The following is a 9,883-nucleotide window of genomic DNA, read 5'->3' as shown; positions in this document are numbered from 1 at the left end:
GGGTGGCGGGGTTATGGGCAGAGGCACTGTGGTGGTGGAGGAATGGACAGGTGGTGCTGTGGGGATGTTTGGGTCTTGGAAGGAGATGGTGGTGGTGAAAGGATCCCACTCACTCCCATCATCCCCTTCTCTGCACACATGCGGTGCACATTTTTGTGAGTCTGGATGGGATGCTGTTTGGAGGGTCAGTGTTGACTCAATGGGCCAAATGTCCTGCTTCCACACTGTAGGGATTCTATAATTAGGAGAGCTGTCAAACCAACAACTTCTAATTGGTGAAGTAAAAGACCAGGAGCCAATCTTTAAGCAGTTTTCCATTTATTCACTCAAATTGCTCTTTCAATTGAATTCCTTGAATTTAATGTGTTCCGTTGTAGTTTAATTATGATCCATGAAAAGCAACATCCAGTCACATCTGAGGGAAGAACCAACTCAACTGACTGAACAAGTGTAACAACTCTTCTGGATACACTTTAGATGTGAAATCCTCTCCCTCTCTCTCTCTGTTGACCCAACGGGATTACCAGGGCTAGAATTATCACTCTCAAAATATAATTGCTGATCTACTGTTTGCTTCTGCTGCTTAACATAAGGATTTAAAAGCTGCTAGTCTGATCTCGCAGAAAGCACAAAAACAGACTGTTCACTTGCGCCTGCACAGAGATAAAACTTCATTTGGAATAGATCACAAAATAACAACAAGTGCCAATCCCACACTCTGTGTTACACATGGAGGGAGGGGAGGGGAAGTAAAGTGTTTTACTCTCAGATGTTAGCGGGCAGGACAAAGTTTCAGCCAGTGGGAAGTTAAAATTAAACCCTGTGCTGTTTTCTGTTATAAAAACTCAAACCACATGGATTTGGTGGGATTAAAAAATGAAGGAAAGGGAGCTTGCAAAGTTTCCAAGCCCCCACAACACGCACACACAATTCCCTCTGCTTAGCTGGAGACAGTGCTGCCCCCCTCTGTTTCGGAGTAAACTCTGGAAAGGTGGTGGTTTTGTGAGTGAGGAGGATGGTCTCTGGCCACAGTTTGATACCAATCAGTTGGTAAATGGGGCAGAAAGATGGAATTTAAACTCCAGGCATTCTGGGAAATGTAATAATGGAGGAAAGTAATCAATAAATAGTAGGTCCCTACAGAGTGCTGAGGAACAAAGGAACCTTGCTGTCCAAGTCCAGAGATCCCGGAAGGTATCAGTACAGATAAAACTAGGGAGTGAGGAAGGCATAGATTTGTATTTTTTTCATACAGAGGGTGGTGCGTGTGTGGAATGGGCTACCAGAGGAAGTGATGGAAGCTGGTACCATGAGAACATTTAAAAGGCATCTGGTTGGATATATGTATTGGAAGGGTTGAGAGAGATATGGGTCTATTCCTGGCAAATGGGTCACGAGATTAATCTAGGATATCCAGTCAGCATGGGTGAGCTGGACTGCAGAGTCTGTTTCTGTGCTGTATGACTCTACCCGCCTAATTCAATGCAAGTTTCAGCAACATGTCTGCAGCTTTATGCTTTTAGACATTAACAATGTTTCTGAATATATCATTTCAGCTGTTCTCAATTTTAAAATCAGCCATTTCTTGTGCACCCCTGTCTTCCAGGTTGATTCATCACCATCCATTCTCTCTCTTTCCCGAGAAGGGCTTGATACAGCAATCAAAGAGGGCTCGAGGTACGAGAAAGGATGGTGGGCTGGCGGGCGGGAGCGGGGAGCGGAATGGACAGGGGCGCAGAGGCTGGAGGAGAAGAGAGGCAGAGAGAATGGATAGGGGAGCAAAGGGTAGGGGGAGAGAGAGAGAGAAAATGGACAGGGGACAGAGAGTGGAGGGGAGGAGAAAGACTTGGGGACAGAGAATGGGGGGCCGAAAATGAGGGGGAGAGAGAGAATGGCTGGGCAGAGAGATCTGGTGAGTACAGACTGTGAGGAGAGAGAGAATGCATGGGGACAGTGGGTTGGGAAAGTGACAGCACAAATCCCACCTTATCCAGGAATAGTGTCAGTGTTCCATGAACTGGAACCCACTCCATCAACAGCAAACTTGGGGGCAATTGTTTCTCAATAGACACATGGCTAAGACGGTAGATTCATATAATCCCTATGGGCCATTCGGCCCATAAAATTCAGACTGACCTACCAACCACCCACTTTCCCCACCCTAGGTTGCAGATCCCAGGACCCTTCAGCATGGCCAATCCACCCTTAACTTCAGATGGTTAGACTCTCGGCGGAAACTGGAGCACCCAGAGTTCACCCACGCAGACACAAAGGTGAGAACATGCCAAAGTTCACACAGAGAGCCTCATAAGAGTGAAATTGAACCCAAGTCCGTGGTACTGTGAGGCAGTGGTGCTAACCATAGAGCCACCATGCCACCTAGACATTTGAAGCTCTGATTTGTCATGAGCCTTCAGCAGAGGTTCTCTCCTCCTGACATTGTTAGACCACGCCTGCTGCAACTTCCCTTTTCCATTTCTCCAGCCCTGAGCACACCGGTTCCCAAATCCCGGCGCCAGGCAGACACTGATGCAATCTGGTCTTCTGCTACCAACTGCAGAGAATGGTGACAATCCCTGCCACTATTCTCTCCCTGACCACCACTGCCCCCTCCCCAACATTGTTCTTACTCCCACCACGTAGCCAGTTAGCTCCTCGCTCGTGCAGACCTCTCTCAGATCCCCTTTATCTGTCTGACCTGTGCTGACACCTCCTGACCCTGTCCACTGACCCAGTCAGAAGGCTTTGTCTGTAGAGAAATGACCATCTCCCAGAATAGAGTGTCCAGTTAACTTTCCCCTTTTCCCCCCAACGTGTCTGCAGCCCGGCTTCCAGCTGCATCTTTCTGAGCCGAAGGTCCTCCAGCCTGTGTTTGCCCAGGATCACAGCATCCAGAGCATCTCAACTTCTGCAAATTGAAATACAAGCCCAACACTTGGAAGAGAAGGGGAGAAACAGAACAGATTTGAACATAAAATCATTGTAGTGCAATCACTTCCCTTAAGCATGAATAGCGGTTATCAGTCACCGTGAGCTTGTGGCGCAACGGTAGCGTGTCTGACTCCAGATCAGAAGGTTGCGTGTTCAAATCACGTCAGGCTCACTGCAATCAACTTCTTACATTTCAAATCAAGAAAGGAGTATGTTCTTTCCGTTTCTCGGTCGTGTCAAATCTTCTTTGCGGAAACTTTCGATCACACGTGAATCTTTGCTGTCAGTTTGATTTGTGAACACTGTGTCAGGGAGGTGGTGTGCCCATTGTTTGGGTAAATGCTCAGCTCCCCGCAATGTGAGAAGTCAAACGCAGACTGTTCATCGCTGCATTTAAACACAGCCGGTTGGTTCAGTAGGTGACCGCGGGGTGTGAAAAACATGATACCGATATTTTTACAACATAATCTAGAGATTGCCATCCAGGTTTTCGTCACATCAAACTGCCACGCAATGCTGTTATGGCCTCAGTAAACTATAATAACGTGAAGATCGCTGGGATGATTTTCTGCATCCGACTGCAATATAAACACAGATCATTGTTTCCAGTTTTGGTGGAACAAAAGACATCGTATTGGTGGATAATTACAGTTAGTGCAAACACAGCTAGCCATCGATAAATATTAATCCTGTTCACTTCAATGGCCAAATTTCAATTCAGGAACCAAGTGCACTCGGCTGCTTGTAACATAGACAACATGACAAAATGGCTCATAGGAGGAGAAATGGGACATTGAGGAGGAGTGAAATGTTTACTTTTGGTCACCTCCACAATTGTTAGAAAAACAGGTTGAAAGGATTCTTAAAAGGTGTCTGAAGTAGTGGTATGGCATAACACTTCAGACAGCGCAAAGTGGAAGACCACTTTCTAGTGGAAGAAAAAGACATTCCTTATTTCTGAAAGAACTGGGAAACAGAAAAGGGGATGAAATCTGACTTGGGAGCTATTTCCTATTTGTTGAGGATGTTGCTTCATCACAGTCTTGGTTTAGAGCATAAGCTTTTCATCAGGAATAAAAGGTGGCCCAAGGGGGCTGAGAGACAAATGGGAAGGAAGTGGGGCTGGAGGGAAGGCAGCTGGGAGTGCAATTGGTCGATGGAGGTAGGGATTGATGGTGATAGGTCAGAGATGAGGGTGGAGTAAATAGGTGAGAAGCAAGGTGGACAGGTATGACAGGTCAAGAGGTTGGTGTCGAATTGGAAGGTTGGATCTGGGACAAGGTGGGGGAGAGGAAATAAGGAAACTGATGAAAACTGCATTGATACCATGTGGTTGGAGGGTCCTAAAGCCGAAGCTGAGGTGTTTTCCTACAAGTGTTGGGTAGCAAGAATTTGGCAGTGGAGGAGGCCCAGGACTTGCATGTCCTTGGTGGAATGGGAGGGGGAGTTAAAGTGTTCCGCCACAGGGTGGTGTGTCGTTTAGATTTAGAGTCCCAGAGTTGTTCCCTGAAATGTTCCGCTAGTTGGCATCCAGATTTCCCAATGTGGTTGAGACCATATTGCGAGCAATGGACATAATCTTATAAATAGATTGCATAAATCTTAGCCTGCCAGAGTTATTTTCTTTAATTAAATTAAAGATTTTTAAAATTCAATTGGATGACTGCATGAAACGGTTTGTTGGTCAGATTTGAATCATCACACCCAAATGAGATGATGTCATGAATATCAGTGAACTGCTCTTTTTTGTTAAAAACCACAAGTTCTTGATTTATTTTCACAACTTACTGGTATTCACACCAGCACATTCAGTGTCAAACTCTGACATCAGAAATTAAATGACAGCATTAATTTTGACTTAGAATATTCGAACAAGCAAATTAATAGCACACAGTGAATCGCAAGTCTGATTAATATGAAATTAAATTTGACCAAAAAAATATAAAATCAAGATGGGAGAGAAGAAATGGGGAAAGGGCAGAAGGCAAGAAATGCAGCATCATAGAAAGTGCTCCTCTGAGAGCATTTTACCAACTACCACTGCTAAATATAAACACTCTGATATGATCCTCCGTTTTTAATGTAAACCTTAGTCCCATACAGTAGGTACCATTTAAATGAGTTAAAAATACAAGCCTTGAGCAAATCCAGCTTCCAGCCTTACGCACCCCCAGCTCCGGGGGGTTGTTGAACTCCTGGGCTCCAGCGGCCACGCCTCCACTGAAGAAGCTTTGGGAAGCAGATGCAAAGGAAACATACAGAGCAGAGAACCTTTGCATATGAAAGCAGCTTACAGAGACATTGGGCAATAGCATCACATGATTTGTACCCATCGACCTCTGGGTTATCTACCCAGCACACTCATGCAGCACTACTCTGCTTCTGTGCTCCCAGCAGCTGGATTGTGGATCAGTTTAAAGTAGGTCCTATATCTCTGATTACATCAGTACACAAGGCAGCGAAGAAAGGTTTCAGCACACTGGCATTCATCAGTTAGGGAATTGAGTACAGATGTTGGCAAGTTATGTTGTAGATATACAGGACGTTGATGATGCTGCACCTGGAACATTGTGATCAGTTTTGGTCCCCTTGGTGTTCTGACTTCTGACTTCTTCAACACTGGGTTTGTGTTGAACTTGATGGGATACTTTTTCCAACTCAGCATGTTTAAACAGTATCTCTCAGAGGGATTCATCTGAAACTTTTCAGGAGGTGAGCTCAACAAGATTGAACTATTCAAAGTTTATGGACTCTATTTTCAAGTTACATCAGGACCAGTAGTCAGAGACACGTACAGCATGGAAACAGACCCTTCGGTCCAACTTGTCCATGCTGACCTGATATCCGATATTAATCTACTCCTATTTGACAGCACCTGACCTATATACTCTGGCAGCTCATTTCATATATGTACCACCCTCTGCATGAAGAAGTTGTCCCTTTAATATATTTCGCCTCTGACCCTAAACTTATGCCCTCTAGTTCTGGACTCCCCCACCCCAATGAAAAGACATTGTCTATTACACTGTCCATGCCCCTCATGATTTTATAACCGCTATTAGGTCCCTTCTCTGCCTCCGATGCTCCAGTGAAAACAGCCCCACGCTATTCAGCCTCTCCCTGTAGCTCAAACCCTCCAATCCCCCAGCAACATTCCCGTAAATCGTTTCTCATGGAGAAGTCAACGTTTCAGTCCTGAAGAAGGGTTAATACCCAAAACGCTGACTACTCCACATCCTGGTGCTGCCTGGCTTGCTGTATTCTCCCAACCTCCTACTTGCCTACTTCGGGTTGCAATATGTAGTGGCTCAGTGTTTACCACGGCAGCCTCACAGCGCCAGGGACCCAGGTTTGATTCCAGCCTTGGGTGGCTGTCTGTGAGGAATTTGCACTTTCTCCCAATGTCTGCGTGAGTTTTGTCTGAGTGGTCCTGTTTTCTTCCATCATCCAAAGATGTTCAGGTCATGTGGATTGGCCGTGCTTAATTGCCCATAGCGGTAGGTACATTAGTCAGAGGGAAATGGGTCTGGATGGGTTACTCTTCGGGAGGTCGGTGTGGACTTGTTGGCACGAATGGCCTGTATCTGCACTGTATCTGATCTCATCCAATACTTTTGTTACTAACGAATGGCAGAGTAGAATGGACTAACTTCTGCTCCGATGGTCTTGCGGTCTTAGGTTTCTCTGGATCATTTCATTGGCAATGTGCAGTCCCGGGCTCAATGAGCAGCAGTGTCCACTGAAGGCAAAGCTCATAGAATCAGAGAACTCCCACAATGTGGAAACAGGTCCTTCAGCCGAACACATCTGCACTGATCTTCCGAAGACTAACCCACTCAGATCTATTTTCTACCCTCCATAAATTGCACAAAGAGCCCCAAGGGTGGAATTATTCCTGGGTTCCTGGTGCCATGAGGCAGCAGTGCTAACTCTGAGCCACCATGGGGTTGTGATTGTGGGGTGTAGGGGAGGCAATTGCAGTCCAGCAGAAAACAAAAACAGCCCACCAACTCTCCCACTGCACCCACTGTCAGAACTGGCAGGAGGTTCAGTCCTGGGAGGTGACCGAAGGCAGCATCAATGGTAGGATCTGATTGCTGGGAGCGCTGGTGCCCCCGCTGGTGCTTCCGCAAGTTGTAGGAAAACATGAACCTCTTCCCACACTCGGGCCAGCTGGAGGGCATCTCCCCGGTGTGGGCACATTGGTGATTCAGTAGGGCGGAGGAATTGCTGAAGGCCTTCCCGCACTTAGCGCAGCAGAATGGCCTCCCCCCCTTCGCCACTGTCCCCCACCCCCCAACACCCCCGTGTGGTGCAGCTGGTGATTCAGCAGTGTGGAGGAGCAGGTAAAGACTTTCCCACATTCGGGGCAGGAGAACGGATTCTCCCCGGTGTGGATGGACTGGTGCCTCAGCAGGGCAGAGGAATTGCTGTAGGCCTTCCTGCACACAGGACAACTGAACGACCTCTCCACCGTGTGGACCCATCAATGGGCCAGTAGGTCGGAGGAAAGAGCAATGCCCCTCCTGCACTCGGGGCAAAAGAACGGCCTCTCAGTGTGGACCCACTGTTGTCTCAGCAGGTGGGAAGACCTGCTGAAGGCCATCTCGCACTTGGGGCCGGAGAACAGCCTTCCCTCGTGTGGACCAATTGGTGTGTCAGCAGGGCAGAGGAATCACTGAAGGCCTTCCCACACTCAGGGCAGTAGAAGGGCCGCTTCCCCTCTGTGGACCCATTGGTGCTTCAGAACCGAATTTTTGAGTGTCAGCTTGGAAGCTTCAATGAGAAATCGGCGGAATGGGTTTATTGGGGACGCGTTCTCCATAAATACACTATATACGTATTCCTCTTGTGCTCTTCGTAGTTTCTCTGTGCTTTTTGTGTCGTGGCTCGTTGAAATAATGTCCTGATGCAGCTTCGTTTGTGGGTGTTGGGATGATTGCTTTTGTAGTTAAGTATTTGGTTTGTGTGTGTTGTTTTTCTGTAGATGCTAGCTTGAAGTTCTCCATTGACTGTTCTCTCTACTGTGACATCTAAGAATGGCAGTTTATTGTTGTTCTCCTCTTTTTCAAACCGGGAGCCCCCCTCAGGCCATAGTCTCACTACTTGGAGCACCAATATACAGACTAGACAAAGGCCGCCACTGAGGACTAAAACATCAAGTCGAAGATTCATGCCACTCCATTTACTCCATCCAAGAATTCCCGAACACCAAAGACACGAAGATAGAAGAGGATGGAATAATATTGTCCTTTGACATAACAGCCCTGTTCACATCCATTAACATCAACGTGACCAAAGAAAACTGAAGACACTACTCGAAGAACTAAAGACAAAAACACAGAACCAACTTGAGCAGCAAAGATAACACTGTCAACTCGTGGAACTGTGCCTTACCACCCACTTCATATTCAGTAACAAGCCCTACAAACAAATCAACGAAATGCCCATGAAACACGTCTGTCATCAAAAAATGAAACAAATTAGAGGAAACCTACAACACCATCAACAATGTCCTTACTGGCATAAAGTTCACAAAAGAGGAGAACAACAACAAAGTGCCATTTCTAGATGTCACAGGAGAGCGAACAATCAATGATAAATTCAAAACAGCCTCTACAGGAAAACACCACACGCGAACCAATTACTTAGCTACAGAAGTAATCATCCCTACACATACAAACAAATCGGAACGAGGGCACTACTTCAACGAACCACTACACGCTGCAACACCCAGTGACTACGAAGACCAATAAGTAACAGTACAGCGCATTCAAGGAGAATGGGTCGCCAAAAACACACTGAAAATTGCTTCCCCGACCGGGAATCGAACCCAGGCCGCAGCGGTGAAAGCGCCGAATCCTAACCACTAGACCACCAGGGAGACATGCCTGAAGTCTGACAACTCTACTGAAAATTGCTTCCCTGCCCGGAAATCGAACCCGGGTCACAGAAGTTCGAAGGCTTCCACCAAAGTCCTTTCGTGTATCCAGTGCTCCCGATGCGGTCTCCTCTACATTGGGGAGACTGGAGCCTCCTCGCAGAATTAAGTCACAGCGCGTGAGGGAACATCTCCAGGACACCCGCAAAAATCAACCCCATTGTCCTGTGGCCCAACATTTCAACACCCCTTCCCACTCTGCCAGGCACTTGCAGGACCTGGGCCTCCTCCATCGCCGCTCCCTCCCCACCCGATGCCTGGAGGAAGAACGCCCCAACTTCTGCCTTGGATACATTCAACCCCAGGACATCAATGTGGACTTCACCAGTTTCCTCATTTCCCCTCCCCCCACCTTACCTCAGTTACAACCTTCCAGCTGAGCGCTGTCCTCAGGACCAGTCCGACCTGCCAATCTCCCTTCCCAGCTTTCCGCTTCACCCTCCTCTCTGACCTGTCACCTCTGTCACCACCCCCATTCACCGATTGTACTCTTTGCTACCTTAGGCCCAGCACCCTCCAATTTATCTCACCACGCCTGGAAGAGTCCTGCCTCTATTCCTGATGAAAGGCTTTTGCCCGAAACGTCGATTTTCCTGCTCCTCGGAAGCTGTCTGACCTGCTGTGCTTTTCCAGCATCACTCTGATCTAAACTCTGGTTTCCAGCCTCTGCAGTCCTCACTTTTGCGTACCCAATAAACCCAATGTGCCGATTTCACATCCACAAAATGACACAAGCAGACACAGTGTCTGCAGAAACCCGAGCCACATTACATTAAAGACATCTGGGAAATAATATCCAGACAACTCAAACCCCTCAGCATCATGGTAGCCCACAAGCCGACCAACTCACTTAAACAGCGGCTAATGAACCTGAAATACCCGATACAAACAACCAGCAAATGAATGTTATTTACAAAATACCATACAAGGAAATATATACATGAACTCTGCCGCACAGGTCTCTGTGACAAGAAATGCTGGGATGAGATAAGGAAGATTTTTTCAGCCAAA

At 47.2% G+C, this 9,883-nt stretch overlaps 2 non-coding genes across 2 annotated transcripts; one reads left to right on the top strand and one right to left on the bottom strand.

Moving 5' to 3' along the window:
* The first annotated feature begins 3,031 nt into the window (after positions 1–3,031).
* Positions 3,032–3,103, top strand: trnaw-cca (transfer RNA tryptophan (anticodon CCA)). The gene has a single exon. It is a non-coding gene; the product is annotated as a tRNA-Trp (tRNA).
* Positions 3,104–8,743: 5,640 nt separating this feature from the next.
* trnae-uuc (transfer RNA glutamic acid (anticodon UUC)) lies at positions 8,744–8,815 on the bottom strand. Its single transcript has one exon. It is a non-coding gene; the product is annotated as a tRNA-Glu (tRNA).
* Positions 8,816–9,883: the final 1,068 nt, after the last annotated feature.

Source organism: Chiloscyllium punctatum, chromosome 36, assembly GCF_047496795.1.
Source record: "Chiloscyllium punctatum isolate Juve2018m chromosome 36, sChiPun1.3, whole genome shotgun sequence".
Taxonomy (NCBI): domain Eukaryota; kingdom Metazoa; phylum Chordata; class Chondrichthyes; order Orectolobiformes; family Hemiscylliidae; genus Chiloscyllium; species Chiloscyllium punctatum.
This window is presented reverse-complemented; position numbering and strand designations above follow the sequence as displayed.